This window comes from Oryctolagus cuniculus, chromosome 3, assembly GCF_964237555.1.
Source record: "Oryctolagus cuniculus chromosome 3, mOryCun1.1, whole genome shotgun sequence".
In the NCBI taxonomy this organism is placed as follows: domain Eukaryota; kingdom Metazoa; phylum Chordata; class Mammalia; order Lagomorpha; family Leporidae; genus Oryctolagus; species Oryctolagus cuniculus.
Window position 1 is genome coordinate 168441311 of NC_091434.1, and position 15771 is coordinate 168457081.

Genomic DNA, 15771 nt, shown 5'->3' on the forward strand with positions numbered 1-15771 from the left:
TTCTTGAACACTCCAAAAATGGACATCATCAAATTAAAACAAAATTCTATTACATCACCACAAATTCTAGTTTCAAATAAAATATCTTTTCACTCAATAATAATGGCCAGGGGTGGGCATTTGGTGTAGTTGTTAAGATGCCACTTGGGGCCGGCGCCGCGGCTCACTAGGCTAATCCTCCGCCTTGCGGCGCCGGCACACCAGGTTCTAGTCCTGGTCAGGGCGCCGGATTCTGTCCCGGTTGCCCCTCTTCCAGGCCAGCTCTCTGCTGTGGCCCGGGAGTGCAGTGGAGGATGGCCCAGGTGCTTGGGCCCTGCACCCCATGGGAGACCAGGAGAAGCACCTGGCTCCTGCCTTCGGATCAGCGTGGTGTGCTGGCCGCAGCGCGCCGGCCGTGGCGGTCATTGGAGGGTGAACCAATGGCAAAGGAAGACCTTTCTCTCTGTCTCTTTCTCTCACTGTCCACTCTGCCTGTCAAAAAAAAAAAAAAAAAAAAAAAAGATGCCACTTGGGACACCCACATCTGGTGTCACAGTGCCTGGCTTTGAGTCCTGGCTCTGCTTCTGACTCCAGCTTCCTGCGTCCTGGGAGGGAGTGAATGATGTCTCAGGTGGCTGGATCCCTGCCATCCCCATGGGAGACCTGGCTTGCATTTCTGGCTCCCAGCTTTGGCCTGGCCTGACTCAGTTCCAGCTGCTGCAGGCATTTGGGAAGTCAGCCAGCAGATAGGGGCTCTATCCCTTTCTCTATCTCTCCACTCTTCAAATAAAGTAAACAAATAATAATAAGGGCCAAAGATATACATATAATTTGTACCAATGATTTAAATTATTGTTAAGCATTTGCCAATAAGGGTTTGATCTTGCTCATATCAGGTCCTGGAAGGAGTGGAGTGAGTGGAAGAAACTTCTTCATAATTGGGCTTCGGGTAGCCAAGCCAGCCTGCTCCCACCACCCTCGGCACCCGGAGCTCGGCAGCAGCCCAGACTCTCTGACCCGTCAGGCACTGGGCACACGGTGCGCATTTTGCATCTCAAGCATTTGCCTCCTTCCTTGGGTCTTCTCATCTGATCACAGGACCAACTGCCCCTTTGAGAACCTCTGAGAACCAGCAATCAGTGAAAAGTCTTCGAAAGGAAACCTAAGAAGGTGGGGCTCACCAACACCTACCCTGCTCTCCACAAGACAGCTTGCAGTTGAAGCCATTTCTGTCACCAGCCCTGAGAAACCCAGAAGAGATTCTGAGAAGAGAGTAGAACCACCACTGTTACACCTGAAATCCCCCTGCATGCTGCAGCTAAAAAGACTGGACTACAGAGTGCCCATGGTACCCACGTGGGTGGGACTCCCAGTGCCGCCCAAGGCCTCCACTCCCTACACCTTCATCTCCAGAGCAGCAGGGGGGGTTGAAGCATGTGTGTGGACTTGAAAGAATTGGATACACTTCTCTCCCAACCTCTGCTCAAGCCCAGTGGCCTGCTGTCTGTAGTTCCTATAGCATGGACACTGTGGGAGACCCCAGAGAGCCTACACGCTTTGCCACCAGTCACATCTACACCTCTTGCAATGAACAGACACCACAAAATTACAAAGATTCCACACAGAATGCAAAGCACTGGGCATCAACCCATTAACCCATCTGGTTTTTTCTGAAGACTGGAATGAAAGAGAACAAATACTTTTTGAACACCTGCTAGGCTGTATTTTGCGATGTGAACTCAAATACCTTCTGCATAAACGTGTGAGGCAAAGGTGCAGGACAAAAGACACTAGAACCCTGGGTGCCTGGAGAGAGACTGCCCTAGCTGAAGGCATTCAGATCGCACAGTTTTGTCATTAACGTGCTTCAAACCAAGGCAAGTATGTCTAGTGGCCAGATCCCAGCGGCAGGCTTTGATGGTGCACACTGACTCCTACCACTCAGGCTGTGGGGTTAAACAGACAAGATGCTAACACGTTCATCACCAACTCGTAGCTCATGGTGGAGTTCACTTCACGAGCCCATGGTGTCTCCAGTACTCATTGCAAACGGGGGCCGTGCACCAAGAAAGGGAAGCAGCTAATGTGCAGGACAAAGCCCTGATCATTCTCCATCCCTGCCTTTCTTCCGGACTTGCTCTAGAATCCTCTGGTACTGCTCAGCCTCCGGGATTATTCCTTTTCCAATGGAAAATAGTGGTGCTCTCCTGAGGGAAGGTGAACGCCTGGAGCGCCTTTAGAACAATCCCAAGGAGGTTGTTCAAGACGGCAAACTTGATTTAAAACATGAACCACTTGAAAAATGTAGAACTCTATATGTGGGTCTTCTTGCTTCTTTCCCAAGCCAAATCCCAGAGTGAAATCTTAGGTCCACAACACAGATGAGCAAGCATGAGATGGCATTGCCAGGAACACAAGAGTCCTGTATCCACTGGCCTCTGGTCACCTCCCCATGCATCCCAATCCCATATGTACCCCAGTTTACTGTGCCCAGAAAGAATGCACCACCCCCTTGCCTGCCATTCTCTGCCAACCTGATCTTCGCCTAGAAATCACTGACCCCGTGAATGGTCACCTTCCACCAGCGGCCCAAGCAGGAAATCTGCAAGATGTCATCCTTGATTCATCCCCTTGCTCCCCACCCCCTTCTCAGCCATGACCACTCTTCACAGTCATGTCAACTCTAATGGCCACGCACCTCCCAGGGGAACGCACTTGTCTCCCTTGCCACCGCCTTCCCATCGGGCCCTCTGGGTCTCCCTAGTGTATTATAGCAGCCTCACCTCCAGCTGTCCTCACCAGCATGCCGGGACCTCTCCACAGACGATGCAAGTCTGACCTGGATGATTTTCCCCAAGGCCCGATAAATCCATTAGCTGCACACCAGCACCCTGGCCCAGACCCCCCCCCCCACTTCCCACCACACCCTGAGTGTCCTATTCTCTCTCCTGCTCCACCTGGGTGCACACTGCCTCCTCCAGCTGGTGCCCTCCACATGTGTTCCCAGAGCCGGTCCTCCCCATCTTTTCAAACATCGGTCAGAACTCGGCGCCATGCCCCTTCCTCCCCATGGAGGTTTTCCCTTCTGCACAAGGGTCCTTCTTAATGATTCCCAGAGCACCCTCTTCTCCCCGTTCAGTCCATGCCACCTTGTATGCAAATATTCTCCTCCTGTGTGTGTGTGTGTGTGTGTGTGTGTATGTGCGCATGTGCTTGGCCACACCATGCTGAGAGCTCCCTACTGGCAAGAAACAGATCTGTACAACCCCTGCACCGTGCCTGCCACCTAACAGGTAGTCAATAACAGTCAGCTGCCTGTTTAAATACTCTGCATTGGTCAGCTTTGTATGACAACAAAACAGCTCACAGTCTGGAGGGGTTCAAAGTCCAAGATGGGCAGCCCCATGGGTTGGGCTCCAGAGAGTATGGCAACAGTATGCTTCAGAGGCAGCAGTCACATCTCCAGCCAGAAGCAGAGCAAGACGGGGACAGGGAGCTGAACTCGGGCTTTATAACAACTGTCCCCCTGGCAGCACCCCCAGGGACCCAAGGACCTCCCACGAGACCCCACCTCTGAAAGTTTCTGCACATCCCCATAGCACCATCCTGGGGACCAAGCTTTCAACCCATGAACCTTTGGGGGACATTCAATGTCCAAGCCACATCCAGCCCCCTTGATTAAGACTTGTAAAGAGATGTGTATGGGGCATGGGGAAAGGGAGGCACCAAGGGAAGTCACAATCGCTTTTCTTCCTCCGGGGTCCCCTCCTTAACCTGCCCCTACCAGCATAGGACCCCACCCCCTCCCCTGCGACTCAGGCTTCTAGATTCCTGAGCCAATCAGCCCCTCCCTGCCTCTCAGCTCTTTGCCACATCAGCAAACACCCAGGAGCTGGTAAAGGTGTCGCAGTGAGAGGCCTGAGCCCGGATCGTCATCCTCTCTCTGTTGATTCGCTCTGACCTTGTGTGCAAAGGGAGGCTTTCTTGTGACACTCATCAGGTCCTTCAATATGCATGGCCACATTCAGCCTCACCTCTTGAGCTGCAGGTGGGAGCAGAGGAGGGGGCAGCCAGGGCTTCTTTTCAACTCTAAAGAAAGAGATTGGGGCCCAGCCCGGACAGGGAACCCACTGAAAGATAGTCAGCAGGCCTAGGATTAGAAACAAGGTCTCCTTACTCCCCAGCTGGCACATAATACTTCTGCAATTGCTCTGAAAATGAAAACCTCAGGATTATTTTGCAGGGGAGAAAAAATAGGCCTGGAGAAGCTGTAGCCACATTTCCGACAAGCTCCATTCAGAGGGCACCGCAACTTACATAAATGACTTCCTATTACACCACAATTGTCACTGCAACATGACCGTCTTGCCGCTTCCTCGAAGGTTCTCTTTGTTGTTTTTTCTGTGCGGCTACCCCAGGAAGCAGAACCAAATTCAGTCCAAGCAGGAAAATAAACCACACGACACCCGCAGCCCCGTAGCCCCCTCACCCACGGCTCCTCCAGAGCTACAGCAAAGAGAAGGCCATGAATAGTCTCCCAGGGGCCTGAGCCTTCTCCCATCTGCCCTCTTCCCAGCACTCTCCCGTGTCCCTGCGAACAGGATTCCGTTGGACAAAACGAAAGGCATCAGTTTATGAAGAAGAAATGAAGTGGCAATTTCCCAGCATGGCCGGGAATCAATACAAGCTGTTCTCAGGGTTTTCCAGTCAAAGGGTGACTGCCACGCTCTACCAAAGTCAAGAGCGACAGAGCTCCAGCGCTTGACTTACAGCTGCTCCATTGTGGCAAGATATTTTTAATTTAAAACTCACTGCAGTTGGGTTCAAACTCAGCCGGGACTTGATTTACTGCTAATTCATTTCCACGATTCCTATAATTCTAAACTCAGTCACCAAACAGTTTAATGCTGATAGAATCACTAGTGCGGTTCTTTATGAATGGGCGCCAGGGGAATTTTGTTAGGGAGTGTGTGTTAGCAACTGTTATTCACTTTGCCAAGGAGCACAGTGCTTGGGCAGACAGCGGTGGAGGCCCTAGCATCAGGCACATGGGTGACTGGCCAGTGTCCCCAAGTGATCCAAACCCAATACTACCGCGGTGATACTTCTCCCTGCCCCAATACACTACACATACACGCACGTCATTACCTATGCAAGATGAATACCAGGTGGTACAGTGCTTCCCGTGGGAAATGCCCGACTCCTCTTACCACATCACACCCCAACAGCAAAAACCATGAACTGTGGCCCACCTGGAAACCCTCAGCCCTCTCTAGGGTAGCAAAGTTTTCTTCTTCCAATAGAAAACGTGTTTCAATCGGCCCCAATTTAGGGAGATGTGTCTTAATAACTCAGGCTTCCTTTGCTAATTTAATAAAGAAGATTTATCTTTACCAGCTATAGTGAAGCCTCTTACTCAACAAGTATAGCTGTTGGGGGGGGGGGGGTGAATATCATTACTCACCTACTGTGCAAACATCCGTCCTGACCTATCAGGTGTGCCTGAAGAAGTGCTACCTGTTGAAGACAGGTCCACACACCTGTCAGAGCTCCAGCCACACGTCTCCAAAAGCCCCTTTAAAAAACGTGCACCTGGGGGCGATCGTGTGACCACAAGCTGTCCAAGTTTCGGGAGAACTCCCAGTCATTTCTGTGATTCTCAATCACAAATGACAAGAACGAGAAGCAGGCAGCATCTCTGAAAGGGGGACCTCACAACACCCCGTGTGGCCAGGACAGGGAATTTGTGCTCCTGTTTCTCTCGCCTCCAAACTAAACTCAGACTTGACAGCTTTCCCCTGAAGGCCAGCAACTCCCCAAATGCCCTCTGTGACCTGACTTCTTCCAGGAAACGTGTGCAAGCTGGAATATACCCACATGAAAAGGATCCTGCAGCCAAGATGGCCAAACACCAGCCGGTTGTGAACACACAGGTCTCCTTCACCTTTAACGCTCACTGCATCCAGAGGGTCCCAAAGGAAGACACGGGACAAGCTGCACGCAAAGCAACCTTGGCGGCCGAACTTGCTTCGTGGAAGGTCTTGGGAACCAGGCTTTAGAAACACTCTGGGAATGCATCTTGGCCATCCCACCCAATCTGTCAGCACCCACACCCACAGCGAGGTTCATAGGGAGAGCAAGAATTCAATCCCAGGTTGTTCAATGAGAAAACACCATTGCACCCTACCTGCGCCTCAAGCCACTGTCACACAGGACACCCCAGAGCGACTGAGGGGCTCAGCCAGCACCTGTCTTGGTCTACCTTAATACTTTGCCTCCATGTAGTTCCAAGCCTGCCCATGCTAGAGTGCAGGAAGGCACCATGTGAGCCTACACTTCACTCCCTGGTGTTGCCCTGCTCCGTGTATTCATTCTACATATTCAGCAAACATTTATTGATTGCTTCTGATAGCATGGGCTCAGGGCTGAGCACAGAGTAGACACAAAAAAGTAAGAAGCCTAAGACATAGGAAGTACAGTCACCCCTCAGTATCTGCAGGGTTTGGTTCTTTCTAGGACCCTCCCCTCAGATACCCAAACTCATGGGTGCCCAAGTTCCATTTATATAACACATTGTAGTGTTTGCATATAACCTATGTCACCTTTAAATCATGTCTAGATCATTCACAATACCTAGTACAGTGCAAATGTTATGCTATATTGTTTAGGAAATAATGACAAGAAAGAGTCTTCACATGTTCAATACAGACACAATTTTTTTTTTTTTTGCAAATGTTTTTGATCTGTGGTTTGTTCAATATGGACATGGAGAACCTGAAGATACAGGCAGCCAATTGCAAACAGTCTCAATTATTACTGCCACTGCCTCAGCAGCTTCTCTGCCATTATTAAAAAGTCTGAATTGAGGCCCTGATTGCACAAGAGACTGCCTCAAGCGGGGGCCGGCCCCACCCTCTGGGAGCCAGAACAAGCAGGCAGACATGCCATTACAGAGCCCGAGAGCTGCTCCATCCATCAGCAGTGGGGGCCGTGCACTCAGGGGAGGAAGCCGGGGGTCAGCATCTAATGGGCCAGACAGCTGGGAGAGCGCAGGGCAGCCATCAGTCCTCTGCCCAGCCTGCTCCTAGAGGGGCCTCAGAACACAAGGGTTTCACAACGGTGTGGGTAGGGGATGCCGGCTAGAGGCGATGACTTATGGAAAAGCATTTTATGTGGAAATATCCCCTGTTGTGTTATATTTGGGTGCTTATCCTATTTCTTAAATCCAGGAAGGCAGCAGAGGTCATGTGCCTCCATCCCCTACTTCCAAGCAGCCACCCACCTCTCTCAGCCAATGCCAAGAGTGCCTGAGACACTGGCCCCCAGCATGTGGAAGGCACTCCCAGGGTGAATAGCCTTCAAAGCTAAGAGCACCTCCTGAAATCCCGCTGGCACTCACTGCCATTCGTAATGAGGTTGCTACTGGGGGGTTGAAAGTGGGGGACCCAGGCTGCGGCTGGCCCTTGCTGCTGCTGAGCCATGAGTCCTGGAGGCTCCCATGGGAGCACCCTGCCCTGCCTCTTTGACTCTGTTTAGAGGATCCACAGGCTTGGCTGGAGCCCTCCACTCCCATTCACACACCTGGCCACATCAGCATAGCCCTGCCTGACATTCCCCACCACACCCAATTCTGAGTCTCGGCCACGAGCCCTACTTCCCACCACAGTGGCTCCTGATGCCTCAGGCCATTCCTCTGCTCCTGAAGCTCACACTCGCCTGTCTTCCTTTTGAGACAAAGAGCAGGCTCCTGCAGGAATCACACACCGGGGCAGGGAGGGGGGGGCTTCCATCAGGGAGCCATGGAGACCCCAGCTCTGGGCCTGACTCATGGAAAGTCTGGCTTGACCTAGTGTCACAAGCCCAAAGTGAGGGGGGTTGATGCCTCACGGGCTGATCTGTGACCACTGAGCTCCAGTGGACAGGGAGACCCTGCAGGTGAGCCACAGGCTGTGCCTACCCTCTGCAGACAATCTTGAGACCCCACGTTTCCATCAGGCCCTTCTGGACACATCCTGAGGGACTGTGTCTCTTTGGTGATCTGTGGCTAGTGTAGTAGTATGTTTCTTGTTTCCCATCTGTCCCTACCTCCCCCACCCACCTTTTCTCCTCATCCCTGCTCACCTGGGACACCGCCCCTCAACAGAGTGTTAACATCCAAGCTTCTGGGGAAGCCAGGCCAAGGTGGGGTGAGAGATGAGGCCTGGGGTACTAGCTTTGACCAGAGCAGTCCTGCCTGCACCAGCTCTGTGTGCCAGAACTACATATTCCCAAATACACAGGAAAATGTCTGAAATCATTGCACTGGAGCAACTCAGTCATATTATAACTGGTAACACTAGAACATAAGGTGATTGCTCCCCAGGCTCCCTAGCCAGGAATGTCAGAGCAGGTATCATGTATCTCTGTCCGTGACCCGACACAGCTTCTCCCACACCCCCAGGGTGTACACGAGGGGCTGCACTAGGATCACCTAGGACAGGGGTGGGGAGCGTTTTTTCTCCCAAGGGCCATCTGGATATTTCTAACATCATTCGCGGCCATACAAAATGATCAACTTAAAAATCAGTCAAGTGATGTCACAGGTCTTACATGGCCTGATAGGGAGCTAAGAACATGTACACAGGCCTGGAAAACCCTCCCCTGTCTTGCCAGGGTGGGGGCCAGGGCAGGCCCTGGAGACAGCTGAGCCAGGCGGTGGCTTGGGTGGACACCTGCCTCCTGGGCCTGAGTCTGCTTGAGTAGTCCATCTCACACCATGGGCAGCACCCAGGCCTCTGTGTGTGATGCAGAATCTTTGTGTGGGAACCCAGCCTTTTATGCAGCCAAGAGTAGACCTACGAAACTATCTGTCTCACTCCAGACTTCTGCGTCCACCACGCAGTCTGTGTACTGTTGTGCTTGCACAGTCCATGTTAGCATGCTAAAGGCACAGAGCCGCCCCACAACAAGGGACCTCGTTAGCTTTGCGTTATTCCTAGGGCTTCCCCAACCCAGGGGAACTTGGGTGTGTCTGACACAGATTCCTGCCCCAAGAGAATATACTTTGGGAAACCCTGATCTATGCCTTTCTCAAAGCCGCTGAGAGATGGAGAGGAGGAAAATGAATTCTCACATCTTCATCATGTTAGGTGACATCTATGTGGCCTGGTTCTGCGGCACCTCCTGAGGCCTGCACCCTGACACTCCCTCCCCTCTCCCCCTCTTCCTTCCTCTCCACCCTCTCCTCCTTCCACCAGAAGAGAAGCACATTTCCAACCCTGGTTTGCTTACTTTCCCTCTTTGTGATCATTCGGGTCAAAGCCAAGGACTGATGTCTTTCCTTTCTAGTTCTAGGCTCTCCATTACCAGGAGCAGCGAAATAGATGGAAGGGTTTAGCAAGTCAGGCAAATACCTGGCCCTGAGCAAAGACCAAGCAGGCCCCTGGATGGCTGGGGTTTTCCTTTCCTGAATTCCCAGGAATTTCATGGCAAAACACCACCCTTTACCCCGGAAGGCCTCCCGAATGGATTCAGCCAGGCCTTGCTGAGCGCATTGACTGCGGCATCAGCGAGACCTTGTTAGCTAGCGATCTGTTTTCTACTGGAATGGCATAACATCCCAAAATCCCAATTTACTATTGTGGATTCGGGTCCACATAGAAGATACCAGGCAGGCGGAGGAGGCCCAGACAGGGTGCGGGAGATCTGTCCACACCTGACCACTGCAGCCACCCCAGGAACCCACATCCAGCAGTTCCCTCTGCTCCTACTGCTGCCCCTGGGCGGAAGGAATGCGATTCTAAACGCACCCCTTGCAGCCCCCTCAAGTTCTGCAAAACCACCACTCACCTCCTAGTGTGGAGGAGAAGCCAAGTGAATCATACGTGGAATAAGAGTTTGTCTTTTGGAGGAAAAGGAAAAAAAAAAAAAAAAAAAAAAACACAGAAACAACTACCCACAAGAGTTGTACCAGTGGCTGCTTCCTAAAATGTGCAGACCGGAGCTGAGGCATCTGCCAGCCTAGCCCTGGGCCTCACTCCCATCCCTCTCGGCATCAGGATGTAATTCCTAATGCCTGGCTCAGCCTGTGCCATCTCAGGTCCGGATTATCTTCTCCATATGTACGGAGATCTATCAAAATGCCACCACGCTGCAGGACGACTCTCCCCACTCACAGCCCATTGGCACCAATTCCAACAGTCTCTGCTCCAACCACCAGAGATCCAGGCGCCCAGCATGGTGTGCTGTGCACAGGCAAAGACCTATCCTCACTCCTGGGCCTCAGAAGCTGGGACCTGAAGGCTAATGAATGAGGGAAAGAAACAGTATTGAGCCGCTCCTGTGAGCAGTGGGAAAAGATCAAGCCTCACGTGGCAACGTGGAACCTGGGAGCTCACTTACACTCCCTTCTCGGCCAGGACTGGACAGCAAAGTGGTGTGTGCACAACACCAGCAGCTTGAGAAACTCACTAGGGAAACACGCACTCCCAGCAGCTTGGAGCGCCCTGGGCCTGAAAGCAGAGACGGGGACCTCGCTCAGTACTCTCTCACTCACTCCTTCATTCTCCTCAAGAGAAAAAGAGATTCATGAAGTGAAGAGTCACCCCCAGGAGCTGAGCACCCTGCCAGAATGGTCCACACAATCTGACAATCCACTGGCTGCCCAGGATAAGGCTCACTGCCCGCTTTGATGCATGGGGACATCTGAGGTTCAGAGACTAGACCAGCTAGCCTGGGCACATGGAGGAAATCCCAGGGAGAAACCGGGGCCAGGTATGCCAGGCTTCCCCCAGCATACTCGCCCATAAGCCTGCCAATGGGGTGGCACCGTGCACCCTACACACACTTTAAAGAGACAGGCAGCAGGGTGGTGACTGGAGTCACCGGCTCAGAAAGCTGAGGGTAGAAGCTTGGCTCGGCCACTTGGTGGCCGTGTGATCCTGGACAACATCTTTAACCTCCTCGTTTCAGTCTCCTAGCTGAGCACATGAGGCTGGGAACAGCCACGGCCTTCCTGGGGTATCAGGAGGAGTTAGTGTGCCCACCTGTGCAGTCTGCTTAATGGGTGCCTCATCCAGGTAGCTGCTCAGCAAGTACTGGGCACCATCATCATCAGTCATCATTACTATTTCCCATCTCGCTGTTTTCATAAGGACTAAACCCCATGCTAGGAGCTCACAGCCTCATCACCGAGGAGGCTTGGGGACGCTGTCTAGTGCAGGGATCTGGGGGCTCTCGCCCTCTCAGGCAGCTTTTCATCCAAGCTGCTGCTTACCAAGCAGGGAAGTGGCCCCCTCCTTGGGGAGCAAGGCCTTGGCTCTGGGAATCAGGACCCCCTGCCTGCCTTGCCTGCCTGCCTTTTAAGATCCATCTCTCAGCACTCAGCGGCAGAACCCCTTCCAGTCTCCCGGCCTTCCTGCTGGCTCCACCTTCCTGCCACAACTAGAATGCCGCAGCCCAGCCAGCCAGCGAGAAGGAGGACCCAAGAGTGAGTAGGGACTGAGAGAGAGACGGGATCGGGTGGGAGTTCAGGGAAGGGAGCAGCAGTGGGGCTCGAAGCTTTTAAAGAGACAGCAGCGTCCGTCCGCAGGGCTCTGTGCGGACCCAGCACTGCTCAATGGAGCATACGGGGCAATTACTCTAATCATGTGCATCTCACAAACAGCCGTTTGATTTATTAGCGCCACGTCTTTTTAAAATGCCGCTGTTAAATATAAATAACACTTAATCATCCAGCTGTCGTTAAATTCATGTTATATTGATTTCTTGGAGTGCCGCAAATTTGAGGGCGAATGGGCCGGCGGATGTGCACACAAAGCCAAGAGGTGGATTGCGGCGGGGGCGGGGGAGGAAGAGGAAGAAGAGGGGTGTCCACGGAGAGAAACGAACCCTGTTCCAGGGCCCCGGGTTTGACCCAGTTTCGCATCGGGAGGCGGCGGCGGCCGCCAACCGGGAAGAGGCGAGGCCGGCACATCTGTCGCACACACTCATCAAGGCAGGCCCGTGGCGGGGCTCTTGGAGCCGTCTCGCCCCATCCCCGAGCCGCTGCAACAGGTCTCGCGTGTGCATTGTCTGCCTAGTGCCTTCTCTGGCGAGCGCGGGGAGAAGCAGCCGAGAAATGCCCCCTAGCTGGCTAGGAGGAGACAGACTGGCTGCAATTTCTTTGCATCAAAGCCCGGTGATCACTGTGAGCGGAGAGCGCTTAGGAACCCAGCCCCCTTGGCTCTCGCGCCGCCGGAGGACGGCTGCCGCCCTAGGAAGCCCCCTGCTCCATTCCCAGCAGCCCACGTTGTGATGAAAAGGATCCGCAGGCCAGGGGTAGGCAGACTGTCATGCAGATTCTCCGTCTGCAGCGAGCAGCAGCGGCAGGCGCCGAGAAGAAAAAAGGAAACACGCGGGCTGCCTCAGATTCCCCCGGAAATGCGTGCACGGCCTCGGTGGGCATTCGGGATGAAGTCCTGGAGGCCAGAGGCCAGCCCAGGGAGGACAGGATTGCACCGGCGGGGACTGCTCGCCAGCCTGGAGAGCAGCGAGAGGCCCGGCAAGCAAGCGCCCAGGGTCTGGCGGACCCACCATTCCAGGCTGGGGCTCCCTTCCCCGGGAGCAGAGCCCTCTCCGCTCCCACCCCCACCCCCACCCCACCCCCGAGGGAGAACTTAGGAAGAAGCCACAGAAGAGTGGCAGCATGGCCTGCTCCAAGTCTGGGTGAGGAAGCCAAGGGGAAAATCAGATGCGGCACACACCCCGCTTTCCACGCATGTTGATTCATGCCTGCTTCCTCCAAGAATACAAACCGGTGCCTAACGCTACACAGTCCTACACAGTCCGGGGGTACTCTGAACTCTGATGTTTAGTTCATGACCAGCATAGTGACTGCTGGTTTGGTAGCCAAGTGGCGGCTCCTGAGCTGCAAACGCAGGAGGAAAGCGGGTAGGGAGGGACACAGAGAAAGGATCAGCGCTCCCAGGGACGATGCACAGACATTTCAGGAAGATCTGCACCCTGACCTTTTGCCCTGTCCAGGTCCTGTGAGGCAGTGTGAACCTGGTAGGCACTCACTGTTGCTGGGGCTCACTGTCTGCTGCAAGCCATGTGGCGCCGCCGTACGCATACGTGCGACCAAACACTCCAAGGGCACGCGTATGGAACTGTTCCAGCTCTTCTGAGGCCTGGCAGCCAGAGGTGGACCTCACTGTCACTCGGGGTGGGACCAGCTGACTACACTGAGCCTGAGGGAGACTGCAGGTGTGGATGGGGGAGGTGCAGCGCACGCATGCCCATCCCCGATCTCTCCGCGCGGTGAGAACTTTGCTGAATTCCCTGTCCCCCCTTTACATCCATCCATCCAAGGGCAGCGCACAGGATACACAGCGAGGGTTACAGGGATACAGTCCCCCCACCCCCACCCTCAGCCTGGCCAGCCACGCCTGCTGGGGCTACACAGAGTTTGAAAATACTGGAGATGGGGGTGTGGGAAAAGCCCTTCATTTCAGCACCCAACTGCAGGACTTACAAAAACAGCCCAAAATCTGTGCCCAGTACTGAGGTCTCCTTGTTCAAAAGAATGTTTGCCCCTTCTCTCTCAAGTTCTGGAAGACTCCCAGCACATTCTTCCCACTGGTGGGTTTGTGGGACATTCTTAAAGCGTGATATTGTATAGAGGTTACACGCTTATTCCATATTTTTATCAGATTGCTCCGAAAGCCACCTCAGAGGGGCAGCTATAGCAACACACACACTTGCTGGGTGTATGATCAACTCCAAAATAGGTTCTACTTGGATTTCACCCTTTGCCGCCTACAAAAACCCAGCCCCTAAAGGAGTTGCTCATAGAAACCCAAGATCAAACTACTGGGGAATCCTTTGGAACCCCAGGCTCCTCCAGAAAAAAGTTTGCACACGAACGGCCTGTGCAACTGCAGGCAGGGAGAAAGGGAAATGGAACCTGGAGCCCGCCGCTGCAGGAGAGAGATGCTACACGCGGAGGGCCAGGCTCCGCGGGTCGCAGGAGGCCCGAGAATGCCTTGCACCTGACGGGGTGGGCCCTGCGAGGCGGCCGGGAGAGAGGCGATCTTCCTCCCTGGGAGGACTACACCCCTCTCTGGGCCCCTCCGAGGCCGTTTCAGCAAACACGCTGCTCAAAAGGCATGCGGCAGGTGTAGCAGGCGCTCGGCAAAGCAGCCCGGGTACCAGGGAAGACTGGGGAGGTGAGAGGGAGACCCAAGTCCTGCGTCCCCAAGCCGCTGCTTCCAGACACTGGGCTGTGCACAGAGCTGTCCCTTTCAGGAGGATCTGCCACCCTCCCCTCAATCCTCCCGAGATCAGCGACCCGGCCGCCGCGAGGCCGAAGCCCCTTCCTGCCTGGAAGCCGGCGCATTCCCAGGGAAGCAGAGCCGCGCTTCAGAAAGGGTCTGTGCTGCCTCTTACTGGGGAGACGCCGCGTCGGTTCCATCTGCACCGCCCTAAGAGCTGCAGCCCCCGCCGCCTCTGGGGCCTCCTCCCCGTGCGCCCGGCCACCGCGCTCTCCGAATACCTGCCCAGATACCTGTCGGTGTGTCTCCCAGGAAAATCCCGAGGGGTCCAAAGCCACGGCGCGGCGGATTCACTGGGCGGGTCTCCCAAACCCTCCCCTGACTTCTCCCGTTTCTAAAGCCAGCGAGGGATGAGCGGGGCTGGGAACGGGAAAACCGCTCCCGCAGCCTACCGGGGGAAGGGAGAGCCAGTCACACGAGGAATCCCACCCCGAAAGTCCCGGGGAACCGAAGTCTGAGTCCGCGGGCGAGGGAGGAGAAAGAACACGGGGAAGCCCTGCTCCGGCCGCGCGGCGCCTACGCGGCTGTCCAGGTGGGACGCGGGCAGGTGCGCGGGCGCCGTGTGCCTGTGCGTGTCTGTGTGTGTGTGTGTGTGCGTGTGTGTGTGTGCGCGTGTATGTGCCGCGCACCGGCTCCAGGGCAGCCGAGGACGCCCGGGCCGGACCCGGGTCCCTGCCCGCGCTGCCCCGCCGCCCGCCCGGCTCCGCGCCCCGGTCGGCCGGCCCCTCACCTGCAGACGCCGCGTCTCCTCCTTCAGCGGGAGCGCCGCATTGACACTGCGGATGGTGCCTGTGCCGCTGCCTCTCGCCCTCCTCCGAACGTGCGCGTGTGCGCGCGTGTGGCTGCCTCCTCCAGCCCCAGCCCCGAACGCAGAGACTCCGCCGAGGCTCGCGGAAGCCGCGGGCAGCGACGGAAAACGGAGGGTGTCAGCCCGGCGCCCGCGGGGCTTGACAGCTCCTCTTGCAGCGTCCGAGGTGGGCGTAATGTCCAACAAAAAGGTCGGGAGATGTGGATCGATTCCAGGCGCCCTCTCCTCCGCGCAGCCCCGGAGCCTGAGCAGCGGCGGCGGCGCTCGGGGGCTGCCCCCTTCGTCCCCACCCCCGCGGGCTGAGTGTCCTTGATGCCAAGCGGGCACGGCAGCGTCACTCCGCGCCGCCCATGCTCGCCGGGTCGGGCTGCTGCCCGGGCGCGGCGAGTGCGCCGGGGACCCGCCGGGGAGCGCTCTCGGCGCCGCTGCGCACCTCGCGGGGCAGCCCGCGGCCGGCCACACCGCTGCCGCCCCCGCCCCAGCCGGGGGGCGCGCCGGGCAGTGCCCGGGAGCCGGGGCTGGGGGCGCCGCCGGCGGATCCCCAGGGAGGCGCGGGGCTGCGGCGGCGGAGAGCGCGGCCGCGGGCCGAGCCGGGCCTCCCGGGCGCGCCCCCGGCCCCCCGGGCGGGCCGCTCGCAAAGTTTGCAGGGGGCAGGGCGCGGGGCCGCCGCCGGAGCTCCCGGGCTGCCTGCTG

The 15771-nt window shown here is 55.7% G+C and overlaps 1 protein-coding gene across 2 annotated transcripts in view; it reads right to left on the reverse strand.

The window, feature by feature from the left end:
* PLXNA4 (plexin A4) overlaps positions 1 to 15771 on the reverse strand; it is a 581206-nt gene that overhangs the window by 406197 nt on the left and 159238 nt on the right. Inside the window, exon 1 of one of the 2 annotated variants that reach the window (XM_051848990.2) lies at positions 15001 to 15366. The exons of the other annotated variant lie outside the window; for it this stretch is intronic. The gene's annotated coding sequence lies outside the window, so the exon portion shown is untranslated. Of the gene's footprint in view, positions 1 to 15000; positions 15367 to 15771 lie in introns of those variants that run through there. 2 annotated transcript variants of the gene reach the window in all.